The following is a 21,841-nucleotide window of genomic DNA, read 5'->3' on the forward strand; positions in this document are numbered from 1 at the left end:
AGGACTAAAGTGTGTGCTCATGTTTTGTACCATATGTCCAAAATGCATGCTATTTACTTGACAATGCACACGTGCAAGGCTGCAGAACTCAAGAATTGGGATAGTCTAACAAGTGTCACATGCTGAGCTTTCTGTAGGATGCTTTCTTGGTCCGTGGGTCCATCTGGCACTGAGCCAGATGCTCTAAGTGATGTAGGTGATGAGCTGCTTTCTTCTCTGTCACACAGATAATTTCCACAGTCACCCTCTGTGGGGGATTCTGTGTCTCCCTCTCTCTGCTCCTTCCCTGCTCGCACTCTCTCCATCTCGCTCTCTCTCAAAAATAAAAAAAGAATTAAAAAAAAGCCCAAAACCTCTTTTTCTCATACGTTAGTTCATTTTTAAATAAGATAATCAAGATACACATAAAGAATTAGAATTTCCAGGTTGAGGACAAGCTTAATGTTTTCCAACTGCACTTCCCATTTGAAGCCTGATGTACTCATAACGTAAGTGGCCATTTGTTTTCTATCACAATTCTCTAGTGATAGGAAATTCACCGTCATACCATTAGATCACAAAATAGCTCTGTTGAAAAAAATCTTCCTTGATAGAATTCTTGTCCCTTTCACCCCCTGGCCCAGGTTTTAAAATTTATTATTATTTTTTTCCACAGAATAGCTTTTGGAAGAGTCAAAGACAGTTATCTTGCCACGCAAAGTATTTTTGCATGTGGTTAACCATGCCCGTTTTCTTCAAACACGTGTGGATTTCCACCCTTCTCACCATCCTGGCCACTCTCCTCAGTTCCATTTGTCCGGGTGTCCCTTACGGTGTCATGAAGAGAGCCTACTATGTTTCAGCTACGCTAAGACCGTCACCTCCTTATCGTTTCCCTTTCATAGATGAGAAAACTGAGACCACCCAGTAAGCGGCTTACCTAAGGTCATACACTAGACCTTGCATTTGGATCTCTACTCTGTTTGGTAGAGAAAAGGAATCCCCTACAATTTAATTTTGGTCTGCATTTCCTGATCTCTCGCCCAAGTCTGGCCAGAGACCCATTTTACAGTGAGGTGAAACGCCCCAAGAGTCTACTGGTTTCCACGCCGACGGAATTGTGACAAAGAGGCTGAACCAAGACTCTCTGGAAATATCAGTTGGTTAGTCAACCTGAGACAACAGTCTCGAAGGTGCCTGCTTGGGTTTTGAGGATATATTACATATCCTACTGGTTTTATTCTCTGAAGGACCCTGACTAACACAGTCATTAATCAACCTTTTGTGATCTTTAAGGACGGTTTTTTGGAAGACAGCATGATTATTCTTTTTTTGGGGGGAGGGGGAGGTAGGGAGAGAGAGAGAGAAACAGAGAGTATCTTAAGCAGGCTCCACACAGGGCTCCATCTCACCACCGTGAGATCATGACCTGAGCGGAAATCAAGTCAGACACTTCACCAACTGAGCCACCCAGGCTCCCCAGCAGGATCAGTCTCTTAATACAAAAGTCTTTAATTGTTGGTGATGCTGCCCCTTGAGTCCCTTTATCGAGTCCCAGGACTATGTCTTTTACCTTGAACCTTTTCCCAAGCCTAAAGCAATACTGCATCTCATGATACGCCCAAGAAAACTCGCAATCTTTTCGCATCTGTATGACCAACGCATAGGCTCATTCTCCTACCTCATTACTAGCCACTGACGGCATGGCCAGCTCCCACCGGCGGCATGCCATGGTCCTCCGGTGTATTTTGAAAAGCAACACATTCTTTAATATACCAGATTTACACGTGTTCCAGCTGAAGTCTGTCAACGCACTCAAGCCCACTGCTGTTGGTCAAAGTCAATTATTATGCCTTTGTTGCTTCTTTGGTTCTTAGTCTAATTCTGATTTTCTTAACGTGTGTCCCGATGGCACTTGGCCCTTTGCTTGTCAGCTGGCCCCCGAGAAAGGAATTCTACAGAAAAATGGGTTTGGGAAGCACTATGTGCTGTGTGTCACAAGATCCGTAATACACACAGCATATTAAAGGTTTGGGAGGTCCTAAAGTGAAAAAACCTGTTTACGTTACTTTAATCCAATGTTTCCCAAGTGTATTTAACCACAGAAAATTTCTTTTTTTCTCAAAACAACTATTGGAACACATTTTGGAAAATAAGTTGATGTCATGGTGTAACTTACTGTCCTTGTGAAGGGTCATAAAAAGGCCAGAAAGAATATTCCCTGAAGTAAAGGATAAAGAAAAGCACAAATTATTTTAGGAAGCCTACTACAACAATCAAGGTCCTAATAAGCCTGACAAAAAGAGCAGAGTCCATTAAATAAGCTGTTTGGTTACAGACCAGTTGTTCGTATTTAAATCCGACGTCTCTTCTTTAGGCTATTACCAGAGAACAGTCACTTACTTCCTTTGTAAAGGTAAGCATCTTATATTTGATTCCAAGTCTATAAAAAGAGAAGGTGACATTTCTCCCTTTTGCCTGTGTTACAAATATCTAGTAACCATACCAGTAATTGGGCCACCTAGATGAGGAGGGCATAGGTCCAAATCTTCCAAAGATAGAGGAAATAAAATCAATTGCTTAGTTTGGGCCTTCAGCTGCTTCTTTTTCTCTCTCTCTCTCTGTCTCTCTCTCTCCAGCTTTATTGAAACACAATTGGTGTATAACATTGTGTAAGTTTAAGATGTAGTACAATGTGATATCCGTATCTTTGTCAAATGATTACCGCAATTAGGCTCGTTAGCACATCCATCACCTCACGTCATGGTCTCTTCAAAGGCTTGTAACGCTCTCATTCTAATGAACTGTCTTGTAATAGATGTTTTTTTTTTCTTAACATCATCAAAATATCCATCTAGGCAACAAACAGGCTCATCCTTCAAACATTGTAGGTGTTATGAATAAAATCAGGAATAATACAAAAGGTATTATTGTTACTTAACATCATTCTCTAAGTTTGGGTCACTATGTGGTTTGTGGTTATAACTCTGAAAATACGGATACAGAGCAAGAGGCTACTTTTTCTTTAAGTTTTTAAGATTTAAAAAAATTTTTAAAGTTTATTCATTTATTTTAGGAGAGAGAGAAAGAGAGAGAGAGAGGGAGGAACAGAGAGAGAGAAAGAGGAGGAGCTAGAATCCCAAGCGGGCTCCACACCGTCAGCACAGAACCTACTGCGGGCCTCAAACTCAAGAACCGTGAGATCATGACCTGAGCCAAAATCAAGAGTGGACGCTTAACAGACTGAGCTCCCAGGTGCTCCCAAACTTTTTATGTTTTAGAGATAGCGACAGAGAGGCAGCAAGTAGGGGAGAGGGTCAGAGAGAGAAAATCTTAAGCAGGCTCCACCCTGAGCCCAGAGCCCAACACGGGGCTCGATCCCACAACCCTGGGATCATGACCTGAGCCAAAATCAAGAGTTGGACGCTCAACCAGTTGAGGCTACTTTTGATTGAGCCATCATCCACTTAGGCCTTGGAAATGTCTGTGAACTTCTCAGCCTCGTTTTCGCTTTTACAACACTAGGGGATTAATTAGACTAAATCATGAAGTTTAATGTTATTTTTTCTGTTTCTTAGCATCGGACACTTTTCCTTCAAAAAATTTTTTTTTCTACAAAAGACCACAAGATGAAATAGGTAAAACAGGAGTTGCTGTGATGGAAACAGTGGCAGGGCACCCAAAAGCTGGTCAATCCTGATCCTTCCCGCCACCTCTGCCCTGCCCCCAGCCCGTCTGCCCGTCGAGAAGCAAGCCCCTCATAAACACGGAACCAGACAGAGGTCCTTCTCCTGTCCCAGGCAGTGCACACGTGCGAGGGAGCATGCATCTTTGAAGCTATGCCAGGCGAGCTGAGTTTTGAAATTGGGAACAGAACACAGTGTGACAAAGAAGCAAAAGAAGTAAGTCTAGTCTCCGGCCGAGAACTTGATTCTCTACCTGGCACAAGTCTTGCTGTGTGACCCGAGTGAGGGTGCTCGCCTCTCCCAGCTTCGGTTCTTTATCTGCATTGTGGGGAGGGCACCTGACTTCCAACCATCCAACAGGAATCATGTGACTGTGGTCTTGTTCTGCCGGTGGGTGGGTTCCTTGGTCACGGAGTCACCTTTGTCAGTGGTGCAGACCTCCTCCAGCTATGGGGAGCACAGGTAAAGCTAACTCACGCGGCACATCTCAACCCTGGCTGCCTGCAGAACCACCAGAAGGCGATTTTAAGATGAACAGATACTCAGGTCCCCCTCGGTCCAGCTAAGTCAGAAGTCTGCCCCTGCCACCTGGGGAATCACTGTACCTGTCTTCCAGGTTATCCTAATGGGCAGGCAAGAGGGAAAACCATTGTCCTAGCACAACCATAGGATATGTTTTGGGTAAGTTCACTAAAAATCAGACAGTCTTCAAGATCCCATGGCGATCTTTTCATTGCCTGGGTGACTAACCGGTAACACTCGCCTTTAAATATTTTCAGATCAAACTTGTCTCTATCTTGCTTCACAGCACAGAACCCTGTGCTGATTGAAAGCCCGCCTGCTCTCCCTCCCTTCCTTCCTCCCGCCTGCCCGCCCGCCCGCCCGTCCTTCCTTCCTTCCCTTCTCTCTCTCTAAGTAATTTCTACATCCAACATGGAGCTTGAACACCCAACACTGAGATCAAGAGTCACAGGTTAGGGGCGCCTGGGTGGCTCAGTCAGTTAAGTGTCTGACTCTCGGTTTCAGCTCAGGTCACGATCTCATGGTTCATGGGTTCAAGTCCCACATCAGGCTCTTTGCTGACAGTGATTGCTTGGGATTCTCTCTCTCCCTCTCCTTCTCTCTCTCCCTGCCCCTCCCCCACTAGCTTTCTCTGTCTCTCTGCCAAAATAAATAAGTAAACTTAAAAAAAAAAAAAAGAGTCACCTGCTCTTCTGACTGAACCAGCCAGACACCCTTCAAAGCCCTTCCCTGAGAACTATTTGGACCTGCCAGAGAGACTGGCATCATCAATTGGGACTCGAATCCCTTTCATTTCATTTACAGGGGCCATGCCATGTGCACTGATTCCCCTCCCCGTTGGAATAGTCAAGAGGCAAATCCTCCCGAAAATAGTGATTGATTTTTTCCCCCTCAAAGGATGTTACGGCTACCATATTTGAATGTAGTAAGCATATGTGTGATTTCGTCTAGTAACTGAGGAACACCGCCTTGCTAATCGAGTTGGGAGTGTTTGGCTTCCTGTCAACATTTATTGGATGATGAGCTGGGATGACCTATTTCCATGGCGGGACGGCTGGTTCTAGCCTGTCTGCAGCCTGCGGGTGTTGAAGGAGGAAGGCACTTTTCAGTGAATTGCTACAAACCACTTAGACCTTTGAAGGCAGTCCGCAGGTTTTGGAGCAACCCTCCATCTATCTTGGCTTTCTTATCCCCACTATCTGCACCGTTCTGGTTTCATGTCGGCTAAGCTTCAGGAAGCAGCACTGGAGTCTAGAGTAAGTTGCATAATCCCTAAAAAGAAGAGAATTGAGGGACGCCTGGGTGGCTCAGTCAGTTAAGCGTCCAATTCTCGACTTCAGCTCTGGTCACGATCTCACGGTTCAGGAGTTCCAGCCCCACGTCAGGCTCTGCACTGTCAGCTTGGGATTCTCTCTCTCCCCTTCTCTCTGTCCCTCCCCCGCTTGTGTTCTCTCTCTCTCCCAAAAAATAAATAGAGAAGCGAATTGAACAGAGGATTTTTAGGGCAGTGAAACTACTCTGTGTGATACTACAATGGTGGATACACGTCATTACGTATTTGTCATAAGCCCATAGAGCGCACACTTTGGGTGATAATAGGTCACCGTAGTTGGCCAGTTGTAACAAATGTCCCACCATAGTAGGGGATGTTGATGTTGAGGTTGTGCGTGTGTGTGGGCAGGGAGAAGAGGGGAACTCTCCGTAGTTTCTGCTCAACTGGCTGTGAACCCAAAATTATTCCCCCCAAAAAAGTCCATTTGGAACATAAAAAAAGGATGTTTGACACTTTGCTTACAAGATTTTTTTAGGGGTCCCCTGGGGGGATCAGTCGGTTAAGCGTCCGACTTCGACTCGGGTCATATCTTGGGGTCCGTGAGTTCGAGCCCCACATCCGGCTCTGTGCTGTCAGCACGGAACCCACTTTGGACCCTCTATCCCCCACCTCTCTGCCCCTCCCCTGCTTGCTCTCTCTCTCTCTTAAGAGTAAATAAACATTAAAAAACATTTTTTTTAAGATTTTTTTTTTTAAATCTCAGAAATTGGGGAGTAGCAAAACAAAACAAGAGCCCGGGTCATAATCTAATCCTTACAAAATGCTGTCATCTGCTTGACCCTTACTGATATTCTGTCCTCCATCCACTGCTGTCCCCACACGTTCTCACTGTCCCCTCCTTCCTAAAGCCTGCATACATCCTTATCTAACCTGGAACTCTCTCCTGAGCTCCAGGCTCTTCTATCCAAAGGTCTCTGAGAAATCTCAATCTGAATGTCCCTTGGGAACTTTAACATCAACTTGTCCCACATGGATATCCTTAACTTCCCACCCCAACTCTTCCTTTAAATAAAAGAGGTAACCCTCTGGATGGATGAGAACACCAGCCACGCTTCCCAATTTTCATGTGAAGATAATGACAGTCCTTACTTCTAGTCCAAGATAGTGGGTGGAATATTTGTGGGTATCTGTGTTCCCGCTAAAACCCCAACAGCAGTGCATTACAATAAAAAGATGTAAAAAGAAGCATAAACCCACAGGACAAAGAGACTATGGAGAGAGAACAGCCACACGCACACTCTCAGAAGGCAGCAAAGCACTCAGATAAATAGTGCTGCACTTGATGAACCAAAGAAAATCAGCCTAAGTTGGTAGAAAAATCCAGAAACAAGCTGATTAACATGGATGAACCGTGAAGAGGTCAGAAAGAGGAGGCTCTAAGTGCCTCTTAAAGAAGCATTCAAATAAATAAAACAGCAGACACGTGAGGTCTCCCGAACACAGGCTTCTGGCTCTTGTTTACTTTCTCGGAAAGCATCTGGAACATGTGTTCCACCGAAATAAAAGAGTAAGCCAAGAACCAGGATGACACGGGATTTAAAACAAAAGGGAGGCACTGGGCACCCTGGCGTGTGGAGGAAGGAGCATCGCAGGACCACAGGCACGCTCGTGACTTGTTAGCTATTTTCATTCTCATACAGGTAGGTTTAGAAAAGTTAAATAATGCGTTCAAGGTCACACAGCTAGTCTAGTGAGTTTTAGGGCTAGGAATCAAACCCAGGTATGTCTGTTGCAAAGGCATGATAGAGCATTGCTATAATTATGGAATTCTGAGCCAAAGAATGACTAATGCGGATAATAACAGTTCCAAACCATAAGCTTATAATAAGAATTAAATGAGATAATCACCCAAAGCATTTGCCCAGCACCTGGCACATGGGAACCTAAATAATACTGACTTCTAGTTAAAAATATAATCTATCATTTTCATTACTGCCTCTGTCAACTGTTGGGTGAAGGATTAGCATTGGAGCCGGACCTATGACGACAGGAAGGATTCTGACTGTTGGAAAAGGGGTCGTTCCAAGCTGCAGAGACAATATTCACAAGAGAGGAGGAAACAGAGAAGACGCACACACTTCAGGCGTTTGTCAGAGAAGTTCGCTGTAAACACCTGGGGTTTGAAGGAAATACGTTAATTCTCCATTTCTCTAGGTTCTGTAAGCCATATCCCTGAAGTAAATTAGATCGCCAGCCAGCCACAAACCTGAAGGCCAGTATCTTCCCACAGATAAGCTCACACAGAATTAAATGTGATGAGTTCGACTTTGGATAAAGAGAAATGAGGTATTCATTTGAAGAATGTTTCCGTATCGTTTGCAAAATCACGCATACGATAGACACTGGGCACCCATCCTTACAGAGTCAGAAAAAGATTTTTTTCCCTAGATGAGTCTGTATACTTGCCGTTACCAACCAGTGACAACTTTGTAACCCAAGGCCGAGAGCTGATTGGATGTGCAGCAGGTATTAATTTCATCCATATCAGATGCTTCAAGGGCAGCTCTCGTCTTCCTATAAGTATGGGAAAACAAATGTCTCTTTCATATGTTTAAAAATATCGTGGGGATGCGCCTGGGTGGCTCAGTCGGTTGAGCGTCCGACTTCAGCTCAGGTCATGATCTCACCGCTCGTGGGTTCGAGCCCCGCATGGGGCTCTGAGCTGACAGCTCAGAGGCTGGAGCCTGCTTCGGATTCTGTGTCTCCCTCTCTGTCCCTGTCCCTCTCCCACTCACGCTCTGTCTCTTTCCCGTCAAAAATAAATAAACGTTAAAACATTTTTTTTTAAATATATATCAGGTACCATATTGTGAACAGGTGAATTTTAAACAAGTAAAATTGAATATATTATTAAATACTGGCATAATACAAGTGTCAAGAAATTTGGGGTGCCGGGGGGGGCTCAGTCCGTTAAGCATCCGACTCTTGATTTTGGCTGAGGTCATGATCTCACAGTTCTTGAGATGGAGCCCCACATCATCGGGCTCTGTGCTGACAGTGTGGGGCCTGCTTGGGGTTCTCTCTATCCCTCTCTCTCTCTGCCCCTCCCTTGCTCACTCTCTCTCTCTCTCTCAAAAACAAATAAACTTAAAAAAAAAAAAAAGAAATTAGCAAAAACATGTTACCTGACAGGGCATGTATAACTGAATCTATGGTATTCTTATAAGGAGGTGATTTAAAACAGTAGATCATTTGTTTCACTAAAAATCTCAACAGAAATATATGAGAACCAACAAGCATAAGTGCTCAGTAAAAAGCAAGTTTACCTGTGAAGGGACACTGGCTTTTATCCATGAGGAAAGCCTTTTCAGATTAAAAATTTTTTTAATGTTTATTTATTTTTGAGAGAGAGCACAAGCGGGGGAGAAGCAGAGAGAGAGGGAGACACAGAATCCGAAACAGACTCCAGGCTCTGAGCTGTCAGCACGGAGCCCAACGCGGAGCTTGAACTCACAGACCCCGAGATCATGACCTGAACCAAAGTCCGACGCTCAATCGACTGAACCACCCAGACGCCCCAGTCTTTTCAGATTTTAATATTCAATTTAAACATGTTCACCTGTATTAGTCAACCTCAGCTAAATTATACTGCAGTAACAAACAATGAAGATTTATTTTTCATTGGTGCTGTATGTCCATGTTGGGTGGGCAAGACTCTCTACTCTGTGTTGTCCTCACTTGGGAACCGAGGCTTCCAGAGCCTCCACCTTCTGGAACTTCGCTGGTTGCCATGGCAGGGGAAAGGGAAAAAGGCAAGTCAAATACTGCGTCTGAAAGTCTTCTGCCTGAAAACGACGCAGATCACTTCGTTTGTGTTTCATTGGCCAGAGCAAGTCACACGGCCTGCTGAACGTCAAGGTGGCAAGATGGCTGTATTCCTTTTAAGCTTAGAAAGAGAAAAAAACAAGAAATATCGAACAATCCCAACGGCTGCTAAAGTCTGCCCTTTTTTGCTACTGAACACTCAGCTCACTTTTTCTTTCTGCCTGTAAAATACACCCGTCTCTTCCTCCAAGGAATACCGACAGCAAGTTTCATCCCAACGTGGCTTTTGGTTCTTCACCCAGGACTTGGGGAGATGCAGAGCCATTTTTACAACAGGTCTGGATATGGTGCCTACTGCTTCAGGGACCCACGAAGGAGAAAGTCAAGTTTTCTGCCCTCCCCACAACCACCCTTCAACGATAGAACAAGTCCACGTGAACTACAGTTAAGTGCCTCCATTCACACATAGCGGGGACGAGAGAGGCAGTGGGGGACACTGGTCCACAGCAATTCTAACGCCCACGGGGCAGGCAGATTTGAGGGCTCTTCCCAGGGTGAGGGAAAGTTCCTCGATTGTGTTCCCCTATCGCTTCCTGGGAAAAGGTGCCTCGGCCAGTCGTCCTCCTGAAGTCTGGCTACAACTTCTGAAAGTTTTCCGTTTTCGTTCTTCTCTGGCCGCATTTGAAGTGGGCGACGAGAATACGTCCTCCCTGGGATGAGCAGCTCTCAGCCCACTTCCTGCTTTTAGTTGATTACAGACCCAAAGTCATGTTCTTTTTTTTAAGTGTGTTTATTTTGAGAGAGAGCACACACACACACACACACACACACACACACACGTGTGCGAGGGAGGGGCAAAGAGAGAGAGGGAGAGAATCTTAAGCAGGCTCCAGGCTGTCAGCAAAGAGCCCAACGTGGGGTTCAAACTCACAAACCATGAGATCATGACCTGAGTCAAAATAGTCAGACGCTCAACTGACTGAGCCACCCAGGTGCCCCTCAAAGTCACAGTCTTAAATAACCACCACCTGCTTTGTCCAGGCTGATTAATACTTCTTTTTAAAAAAATTTTTTTTACATTTATTTATTTTTGAGAAACAGAGTGAGACAAAGCGTGAGCGGGGGAGAGGCAGAGAGAGGAGACACAGAATCCGAAGCAGGCTCCAGGCTCTGAGCAAGTGGTCAGCACAGAGCCTGATGCAGGGCTTGAACCCACAAACTGTGAGATCATGACCTGAGCCGAAGTTGGACGCTCAACCGAGTGAGCCACCCAGGTACCCCTGATTAATACTTCTTTTGTCAAAAATAGCTTCTCATGTATCGTCTTCCCATCAGCTCCACATGGCAATGGCCAAAGTTCTTTCTGAGACAGAATTCTCGTGTTTACTGTATTTCTTTGCTTTCTTGCTCCCATGACTCTGTTTCTCAGTTTAATTTCAATTCCCCGAGGCCATCAGGCTTCAATGAGAGAGCTGAGTATGTACTTCGTCTCTTTTCCCCAAGCCATTCTGTGCAAGTGAGAAGATTTTTTGGACCCCACACCATTAATGGAACTTTGCTCAAAGACACCTTAATGCATCGACGGGTGTTAGTAAGGAGTATGATGGCCATACCCTTCATGGGTCCCCTGACGCAGGGTTGGGTTTTCACTGGCCCCTGCTGCAGGAGTAAAATGTACATCCCAAATTACTGCAGGCATAGTGTCCTTGCCACCCCCTACCTGGCCCTTAGGTCATTTGTTTTAGGTCTTTGCTATAGCAGTGGCCCACTTCTATAGACCGATTTTTGTATTATTCAGCATATGCAAAGCTATGCTAGAGGAAAAACGACCCTGATATTTCAGTGGCCTAGAATACATTATTTCCCTCTCTTGCTACATGTCCATTTCAGGTCAGTGGGGGACCCTTCTTTATTTTATTCTCTCCTCTGGATGCATGCTGATAAAATCTCTACCGGCTAGAACATTACCAATTATCATGGAAGATGGAAGGGAACATGAGAAGTTGACCACCTACCCAAAAGGGGCACCTCTCAGTTTTGCTCACATTTCACTGGCCGAAGCAGTCAGCTGGCCTACCACCCTAACTTCAAGTGGGCAGACGACTGACATCTTTTCACGTCCCCAAAAAGAGGAGACGCGGAAATATTGATAAATAGCACTCGTGACTCTACACCCATTTAGCAAAAAACATAAGGGTGTATATACTCGCCTTCCGACACACACATCATTTATGTTGGACTTACAGTCTCTAGGGATGTATTCCTATAGTAAATTAAGGAAACCAGAATTTAATTCTCAAAACTTCCAGCTTTAAAGGATGTCATTGGCATGGTCCACATATTACAGAGAAAACCTCTAGAATGGAGAGAAGCATTTATAAATAGATATTAGAACAGGGCGACGGAATTTGCGAATATTTTGTTTGCCAAAAGTCATAGGAATGTATTTGCTTCTGCATGGATACTTCTCTTTTCCCAAATGGATCCTTTTCTAAGCTCCCAAAAAAAGAGATGACCATTAGTGAGCACAACTGCCTTAAGACTTTAAGACATGGGGCGCCTGGGTGGCGCAGTCGGTTAAGCGTCCGACTTCAGCCAGGTCACGATCTCGCGGTCTGTGGGTTCGAGCCCCGCGTCGGGCTCTGGGCTGATGGCTCAGAGCCTGGAGCCTGCTTCTGATTCTGTGTCTCCCTCTCTCTCTGCCCCTCCCCCGTTCATGCTCTGTCTCTCTCTGTCCCAAAAATAAATAAACGTTGAAAAAAAAAATTAAAAAAAAAAAGACTTTAAGACAGATAGTATGATCTGTACAATATGATCCAAGTCTAGTGTTTCCATTGGTTGTCTGGTTACTCAATAAATATTTGATTGATTGAGTAATCCCATGGCCCAGACAAATACTGTGGCCACAGAAGGAAACAACAATAAGCCAGACGACAAAAAAAAAAAAGTTTCCATTCCAAATCCCTTTGGCCACAGGCACACAAACTCAGTCATAAAGCTGGAAGCACTTCTCCGAGGTTGATGCTGGAACTCATGGCTAGGCGCTATTTATAACTTTGGGAAGATTTTTCTAGATAAAATATTGAAACACGCTTTTGGAAAGCAAATGTCTTTGTTCACTTTATTGTCCAAGCTCTCTTTGATTGGTTAATTTCGCTTTTTTATTTTCTCCAAACTCTCAAAAGAGAAAGTTCATTTTTTTCATGGGGCGAGGAGCAAATAATTTGCTCATGATTGAGAAAATTTGTGGGCATATAAACATGGTGCTTTTCTCAGCCCTAGACCTAGCTGGCGTTCTATAGAATAAAGGCATTGCCAAAAATGTCTGCTTCACGTAGGTGCGTAAAACAAAGATGCCCTAATCATAGCACAGACTCAGGAAAGGTGTTCCTGGGAACCCCGGCATCTTCTTTCAGAGACTTTCCTGGATCTCCCGTGATGAGAACTTCTGCTAAGTCAGGGCTCCAGTGGGTAGGGATATGCCAAGGCAGGGGCCTCTCCCTGCCAGGTGGAAGTGGTTTAGCTGTGTTGATCTTTTCAGAAGTCAAAATTTAGGAAAGAAGTGGGCAGGTCGGTCAGAGGTCCAGAGGTTCATGCGGGCTCCGCAGAGTGGGGACTCAGCATGTGCTCGTCTACAAGATCAAGGGTCAAACAAGAAAGCAATCAGTGGGCGGCAAACTGGGGGGTCGCGCAGGCTGGGACTCCTTCAGGACACAGATGGGGAGAAGCAGAAGCAGGCTCCATAATAAGCAAAGCTGAGTGGGGAGCCATATAGAGACTAGTCCACGGGGAGAGACTCCTGCCAAGATTTCTTCCAGCGAGGCCCTTACAGCAACTTGGGCTGGTGAGCAAAAGCTACATTTACCAGGGTTCCTCCAGGCTCCCTGGGATGGCTGTCTGGAGGAGATCTTTCTCCAATCCTAATGGGGCACAAATATTTTGGGGCAGTCATGTAAGAAAGAAGAAGTTTTTGTTCAGATGAGGATCATGCCATTTGGTCCAAGAATGCTCTGAGTCTGACTTGGGAAAACAGTTTATTGAGGCCTTAGAGAGAGACGTACTGAGAGATCGTAAGGGGGCATGATTCTTTTTACATTTTTTAAAAATGTTTATTTAGTTGAGAGAGAGAGAGAGAGAGAGACCAAGTGTGAGCTGGGGAGAGACAGAGAGAGAGGGAGACACAGAATCTGAAGCAGGCTCCATCCTCTGAGCTGCCAGCACACAGCCTGACGCAGGGTTCAAACTCGTGAACTGCGAGATCATGACCTGAGCCAAAGTTGGACGCTCAACCAACTGAGCCATCCAGGTACCCCAAGGGGACATGATTCTTAATGGGGGAGGGGGGGTTCCTGTGTCCCTGGAGGCACCTGGAATGACTTTAGGTGATACAGAGCAAGGCCAGTGGTTGTGACTAGAGAGGCTTGGGAGGCTAGGGAAGGGCAGGAGGGAGGCAGGAAGGGACATCAGACAGAGCGAGGCCAGGTAAGTGGGTACCATAATTCTTCTGGCCCCATAGTTTTGAAAAGACTCTCCCCATTTCAGAACCTACCACATCCATCCCTCTGACCCAAGACTTGGGATCAACCAATTGCCAAGCCAAGGACTTTCTAGGAGAGAGTGATCAAAGATGGATGGGGAAAGAGTGGGGTCCCAGAGCCAGTGTGTGAAGCCTTCCCTCACTCACTTCACTGACCAGATCCATTCGGGGAGCCTGAGATCCAGTTCTCTGGGAAGATTATGGAGGAGATACGGCTATCGATTCTTGTTCAGCCCCCACTGAGGTAGTGGAGCTCTGTAATTAAGAATGGCTGTGATTCACAGAAAATGAAGAATGTTCTGGAATAAAAAGGTGGGGGAAGACCGCATTCTTCAAAAGTGTCAATGCCATAAAAGGGAAACAATTCTAGCTTAAAGGAAGCCAAAGAGACACGACAAGTAAATCCAATGCTTGACCATAAACTGGATCTGACCATAAACTTGGTGGGGTGGCAGGGAGAGAGGCGCTTGGGGAGGCACAGGGATGCTATAAGGGGGATGATTAGGGCAACTGACAAAATTGTAATATGACAGTAGATTAGATAAAAATACTGCTTCAAGGAAAATACCGAGGCTATGAAAGAGACTAGTCCTACTCTTAAGAAATATAGGAGGGGTGGGGGGGCGCCCTGGGTGGCTCAGTCAGTTAAGCATCTGACTTTGGCTCAGGTCATGATCTCGAGGTCTGTGAGTTCAAGCCCCGTGTTGGGCTCTGTGCTGACAGCTCAGGGCCTGGAGCTTGCTTTGGATTCTGTGTCTCCTACCCCCACCCCACCCCCCCATCTCTGCCCCTCCCCAGCTCGTGCTCTGTCTTGCTCTCTTAAAAATAAATAAATGTTAAAAAAATAATAATAGAAAAAAGAAATATGGGGAGAGAGCACAAACAAGTAAGCCAGTGGGGTAAAATTTGACCATGGGTCAATTTTGGTCAAGTGTATTGTATTCGTTTATCATGAGTAGGAAGATAAACGTGTAATTTATTATTCAAACCGGGCCACAGTGGAGAATGAAAGAGAACACAATTCAAAACTATGCCAGGACAACAAGTAAAAACCAGGATAGTCCTGGGCAAAGCAGAACCCAAGTGATAGGTGACATTTAAAGTACATTATTGAATAAATGATGTTTGGACAATCAGCAACTGACAAATTAAACTGAGAACACTATTTCACAGACTCTAGGTTGATCATATACTTAAAAAGAAAAGATAAACAATAAAAGTACTAAAAGAAAACCATGCAATAATTTTCTTTTATAGTCCTTAGAGAAGGGAATGTCTTTATAACACAAAAACCCAAACGATAAGAAAATTTTACATGGGAAAAACCATCAAAAGCAAGGTAAAAAGACACCGGAAACAATATTTGCGACTCATATCTCAGCTAAAGAGCCAATTACCCTAATATATAAAGAGCTTCTACAAATCAACTTTTAAAATGTCATTAGCTTCATAGAGAAATGGGCAAAATACAAGGGCACAATTCACCAAAAAAATGAAATCAGATGAAAAGTTACTCAATCTCAGGCATCATATGAGAAAGGCAAAATAAAATTTTTGATTAACAGGAACAAAGTCTGATAACATGCTTTGCTCATGTGGAAGTGAGAACATAACATGAGAACATGACTTGCACATTCTTCATTGTGATATAAATTGTCCAAACTTATAATAATTATTAAACTGTTCCTTAATCTTATATTTTAAAGCTTGCTGTTAGGGGCACCTGGGTTAAGCCTCTGACTCTTGATTTCAGATCAAGAGCAAAATTTGCTAATTTCTTCCAGCTGAGCCCACCTAATGACCAAAATTTTACTTCACTTCTGAATTATTACCACCACTTGGTGACAGCATGCACTGATTTCATGTTCCTATCACCTTTAAAAAAATTTTTTTTAAATGTGTATTTCTGAGGGAGAGAGAGACAGAGCATGAGCAGAGGGAGGTACAGAGGGAGAGAGGGAGACACAGAATCTGAAGCAGGCTCCAGGCTCTGAGCTGTCAGCACAGCTTGAACCCACGGACTATGAGATCATGACCTGTGCTGAGGTCGGGCGTTTAACCGACTGAGCCACCCACCCCTCGCTTTTGAGTGATAAATCAACCTCTTGAAAAATGAACCTGTAGCAGCTTAAGCTATCCCACACAACAAATTCTCTCATTTTTTCATATTTAGGCTTGTCCTCCATGCTCCATCCCCAACAGGCATAGTGAAACCTAAATCTTCAGATATCCTTAACCCATCAATGGCCACATCATCAACAGAAATCTCACTGGATTCTCCAGACCTCACTAGAGCATCTATCCAGGAATCAGGGTGGAGTTTTGCTGTTCGTGGCTGATGTTTGTTTTGCCCCTCCTCTGATCTTTAGAGCTTTTAGCTCCGACTGTCATTAGTGATCCACTAGATGTCACTGTCACGTAAATTAACAGTCAGTGCTCTAAAATCCAAACTCCCATCTTTAAAAGACTGGACATTGAAGGTACACCCGGTTGGTTCCAAAGAGCAAAGTATTAATCAGCGTTTCACACACACGTGTACCCTGCGGGGGTGGGAAACAGAGAAAGGCTCTCAGAAATCTGGCAGGAAAGGAGGGCTCCAAACGATGAAAGAATGCTGTGGATTGGAATCTGAGATTATCTTTCGGCTTGTAATTAAACGTACCTGAATAAAATGAGGGAACATGACAAGCAATGATCGGGATGAAGAGCATACCAGGAAGTAGTACCAGCAAGTGCAAAGGGCCTGAGGCAGAGAGAGAGAGCCAAGGATCAGTATTGAGGAAGCAAGGCCTTGTAGGGCTTGGTAAATGTGTAAATTTCATCCTCAAGGAGACGGAAGGCACTGGAAGAGTTTTTCCTTTCCGTCTGTCTTTCCTTTTGAGGTATAATCGACATAACATTATATTAGTTTCAACCATACAAATAATGATTTGATATTTGTGTATACTGTGAAATAATAAGTCCAGTTAACATCACCCTGCATAGTTACACATTTTTTTCTCATGATGAGAAATTTCAAGATCCACTCCCCCAGCAACTTTCTTTTTTTTTTTTTAAGTTTATTTATTTATTTTGAGAGGGGGTGGGGAGGGACGGAGAGAGAGAGAGAGAGAGAGAGAGAGAGACAGAATCCCAAGCAGGCTCCAAACTGTCTGTGCAGAGCCTGATGGAGGGCTCGAACCCACGAACCGGGAGATCACGATCGGAGCCGAAATCGAGATTCAGATACTTAACCGACTGAGCCATCCCAGTGCCCCGCCCGCTATTTTCAAATATGCAATACGACACTATTAACTATAGTCACCATGCTGTGCACTACATGATTTCTAACTTTCCATGGAGAAGCCCTCAAAATCTATTTGATGTAATCATGAGGAAACACTAGATATACCCAAACTGAGAAACTTTCTATAAAATACGTAGGCTGGGGGCACCTGATTGGCTCCACTGGTAGAGTGGGCAACTCTTGATCTCAGGGTTAAGAGTTCAAGTCCCACATTGGGTGTAGAGTTTACTTAAAAATAAAGTTAAAAAAACATATAAGTAGTCTTCTTAGAAATGTCAATGTCGTAAAAGGCATAGAGCAGTTGCGAAAGCGTTCGGAGTAAAGGAGAATAAATGACAACTGAACGCACACCATGATCCGGGCTGCATCCCGGACTGACTGAATGCGCGGAGGACGTTCCTGGGACAATGGACGGTGTTGGAACATGGGTTAGAGATTAGCTAAAACTATGGTGTTGATATTAAGTGCCTGCAGTTGATAACTGTGCTGTGGCCATGTAAGAGGGTATCTTGGTTTTAGAGGAATCCCCATGAAGTGGCAAAGGGTGTGGTTTGGGAGTCCTGAACCCAGTTAGAAAGTGGGCAGCCTGCAAAGGGCTCCCCTCACAAGTGAGTCTGTATGAAGTTGTGCAGGGATCTGACCACTGAACCATCCCCCCGAAGGGAGCAAGGACCTCAGTAAGGGGACCGCACATCTACAACCTTGATCCTTCTAACCCTCATTTTTATGCAACAGGGTTATATGTTCTTTGTTTTACCCCATCTCCAAAGCAGTTTCTGTGGTGGATGTGTGTGTGTGTGTGTGTGTGTGTGTGTGTGTGTGCACAGCAGGTGTGGGCTGCACCTGCTGTTGGCGTTCCAAAGGAAACCACAGGTGGTGCAGGTAGGCACCGCCCCTGCAATTTAGAAGTTATGTGGGAAAGTGGAGCAAACCCAGGAAAAGGGGATATGCTAAAGCAGGTGCAAAAGGACTTCCTATTAAAAGAAGTCTAGAAAAATAGAGGTCATATTGTTCAGAATGGATGACACTTAATTCCTGTCTTCACATACATAAAAGATCGCTTAGGGGGCGCTTGGGCGGCTCAGTCAGTTAAGCGACGGACTCCTGATTCCCGCTCAGGTCATGATCCCACGGTTTGTGAGTTTGAGCTCCACACTGTGCTCCATGCTGACGGTGTGGAGCCTGCTTGGGATTCTCTGTCTCTCTCTCTGCCCCTCCCCTGCTTATGCACTCTCTCTCTCTCTCTCTCAAGAATAAGTAAATTAAAATAACTTTTTATTTTTTTATTTTATTTTATTTTTTTTATTTTTTATTATTATTTTTTTTTATATTTATTTTTGGGACAGAGAGAGACAGAGCATGAACGGGGGAGGGGCAGAGAGAGAGGGAGACACAGAATCGGAAACAGGCTCCAGGCTCCGAGCCATCAGCCCAGAGCCCGACGCGGGGCTCAAACTCACGGACCGCGAGATCGTGACCTGGCTGAAGTCGGACGCTTAACCGACTGCGCCACCCAGGCGCCCCTTAAAATAACTTTTTAAATAAAGAAGATAAAAGAAGGCTTGGCGAGGAGGGTTATTCCCCAGTTGCCCTCCACCTTCCCTGAGATAGAAACAAGAAAACGAGTTCAAATTTTAAAAGACTTTTTCATTAAACATCTGGATTTATTGCTCTTGGAAAATCAAACTTGAGCTACCGTGGGTTCCCAGAGGACCTTCAAAAGAATACCCAACTGCCCACTTTGGAACACTCAGATATATATCTGCCCCCGAGGAGAGGACAGCTGCCCTTGGCGGATGTGATAAAAATGTCAGTGGAAGCTCATGACCACGTCCCAGAGCTTTCCCAAGGCCCCCCGCTGAGCCGGAGGCTCCTGGTAGCCATTCTTACCTCTCTAGGATTACTACTGCCGGCATTCAAGGCCACAATTAAATGTAAATGTCATCCGATTGGGGACAACACGTGCTGTTATGATCAGCCACTAACACCTCATCTCCTTAAGCTGTCACAGTAGCCGGTCAGGGGGCCCTTTGTAAATAAGGAACAAATAAGTTAAGTTTTGATGGTTTGCAAGGAATTGGAGGAACTTTAGAACTTAGGGAGAGGAAAAGTCCAGGCGGGACGGGCGTTGCCACTGTTAACGATCTGGGGGATTCACAGGAGGGACTGAGCATGCGGGGGGGGGGGGGGGGGGTTCTTGCTGTGCTTCTCTCCCTCTTCCCCCATCCTCTTCTCTCTCCCCTCCCCAGTCTCTCCCCTCTTTCCTTCTGCAATTATTTCTGCACTTATCATGAGGCATCACACTGGACGTTAGAGGCATCGTCCTAGGTTCTGAGCATGCCTTGTCTACATTTTAATGCCTTTTACTTTTCCAAGGGGAACACTGTTCTTCATGCCCCGTGCACAGAATTAACGTGATGATTTAATCTGTTTTGTTCCCTGGGACTCTCAATACTGGAGAGAAGGGCACACAGCAGGAAAAGCCTCATCTCGGAGACTCGCACACCAGCTGCAGCACTGACTTCCAACATCCTGCAGAGTCCTGTCCCTTAGAAACCAGGTGCACGTAACTCGTGTAGACAGACACTTACCTACCCTGTAGCTGTTACGGCTGTATGCGAAAAATCCCTACTTTGTTTGCTTCACCCAGTCGTAGTTGCATTTTGTTTTGGTTTTTCTTTTTTGAGAGAGTGAGGGAGGGGCACAGAGAGAGGGAGAGATCCCAAGCAAGGTCCTCACTCAGTGCAGAGCCCGCTGTGGGGCTCGAACTCACCAACTATGAGATTAAGACCTGAGCGGAAGTCGAGAGTCAAACGCTTAACTGACTGAGCCACCCAGGCGCCCCTGTTGTTGCATTTTTTTTTTTTTTTTAAGTCTAAAGGGTCTATTGTTTGTTCTATCAATTTGGTGATGGGCTTTGAGATTCTTTCTATTGTTTTCTAAGTACTTGATGTGCATTAATAGGTGAGGTCACACAGTGACTGTTCAGCCTCCCCTGTAGCTTTTTCCCTAAAGAAAAAACTTCCCTGTGGGTGCATTGCACTCAGAAAGCTCAGCTTTCAGCCATTTAATTTTGTACATTTTTTTTTCCAAAGTAAAGCTTAATGCAATAGCATCATGCTTAAAAATACTTAAAACCACTTTAGTATTAGGAACCATATCCAAAATGATATTTAGCAAAATAGAAAGGATTAGACACCACATTTACCATTTGAAAGGTTTCCTCTCTAATTCCTTATTATTACAAAGTGTTCATTCCACACATTTCACGGGGCGCCAGCTCAGTGCAGGCTTTGGGCCGGGCAATACAAGCACAAATACACTTACTGCCAAGGTCTAGCTCTCCTCTCCGCCCCGGGGCACTTCTCTCCCGAGCTTAACCAAAACCAGACCCCTGAGACCACTGGGTTGTATACTAAAGGCTTGAATATAGGATTGGCTACTGGAAAGCCACGCCCTAACTACTGCCCTGAAGAACCATGTCAGGGGGGCAGGTAGACAGACCCCAGTCCTGCCACCAAACGGGACGTATTCGTTCATCTGCCCCAACTCGCCCTAGGGTGAAAACATCCGTTTCAGGTGTCCCTGTGAGACCCAGGAGGGGAGGAACACATGTGTCGCCGGGATCCTCCGAACAAGGGCTGAGACCCCGAGCACAACAAATAGTTTCCGTTTCTCCACTGGCACGAGAGCAGGCATCTCCAAAAAGCAAGCGGTCCTCATCTGTTCCCACTTGTGGATCAAAAGGCAGCTGCACCCAGGGGAGGGGCGAAGCGTGAGATCATTCATAAATGCGTGCTTACTGCCCTCGGACTGGAAGTCTCTGAGGCTGTCGTGCAAGTACCTGGCACGGGGCTCCACGGGGAGCAGCAAATGCAAGGCTCGAGGGTCGGGCCCAACCACGCGGGCCGTGTGCCCTTCCTGAGTCCCCCACAAGGACGTCCCCGTCCCTCCCCCCCCCCCCCCCCACCTTGGCGGCTGCGGTCATTGTCCACTCACTGCTGTTTCCTCGGCTGCACTGGTTCGTCAGCCCCCTGCCCGACTGCAGGATGGAGCAGTTGGCCGAATCTCCACCGGATTTTGTCGGATGCCTCCGACAGTGTAATCCCACTACCCGCCCTGCGCTTCACCTGCCTCGGGGCCAAGCTGGGAGCCCGAACTTCCTCTTCCGCTGGCCTGTTGTCCCGACTCCTCCCCTCCCAGCCTATCCTCCCACCCACCCGGCCTGGCCCCTCCCCACTGCGGACCAACCTTGCTGGTGCGGCCCGTTGCCAAGTACCTCCGAGTCTCCCACGCTTGTCCCTACGCTTCCTTCCCCCACGCGATTACGTGGGCGTTGAGGACTGGGCCCATCGCCTCCCTTACCTTTGAGGTGGCCGTCGAATATCGTGGCCGGCACTCGAACACTGTTAGATGACCCAGTGAATACGTCTATGACCATGGTTGGTTCTCCAGATAGAGGAGGGGACTCACGGCACTGGTTTCACCCCAAACTGCTCCCCTGACAAAATGCCAACACACGCTGGCAAGGCATGTGATTTGACTTAGGTGCGTATTCGGTTTTTTTCTCTACCTCCCCTGAACAGGTAAGAATCATATAATATTGTTCTCAATATGGAATGTCTTCTCAAAAAATTTTGGAATGGGGGTGCCTGGGTGGCTCAGTGTGTTGAGCTTCCCACTCTTTTCTTTTTAATGTTTTTTAATTATATTTTGAGAGAGAGAGAGAGAGA

At 45.6% G+C, this 21,841-nt stretch overlaps 1 long non-coding RNA gene across 3 annotated transcripts; it reads right to left on the reverse strand.

The window, feature by feature from the left end:
- Positions 1–12,392: 12,392 nt before the first annotated feature.
- Positions 12,393–21,300, reverse strand: LOC122470815. Of its 3 annotated transcripts, none has more exons than XR_006294001.1 (3): positions 21,079–21,300; positions 16,485–16,565; positions 12,393–12,917 (listed from the first exon to the last, which is right to left on the reverse strand). It is a non-coding gene; the product is annotated as an uncharacterized LOC122470815 (long non-coding RNA). The 3 variants fall into 3 exon arrangements; XR_006293999.1 differs by having other exon boundaries at positions 21,108–21,294; XR_006294000.1 differs by lacking the exon at positions 12,393–12,917 and adding an exon at positions 15,959–16,362 and having other exon boundaries at positions 21,108–21,297.
- Positions 21,301–21,841: the final 541 nt, after the last annotated feature.

The sequence above is a fragment of the Prionailurus bengalensis genome, chromosome D3 (assembly GCF_016509475.1).
Source record: "Prionailurus bengalensis isolate Pbe53 chromosome D3, Fcat_Pben_1.1_paternal_pri, whole genome shotgun sequence".
Classification (NCBI taxonomy): Eukaryota; Metazoa; Chordata; class Mammalia; order Carnivora; family Felidae; genus Prionailurus; species Prionailurus bengalensis.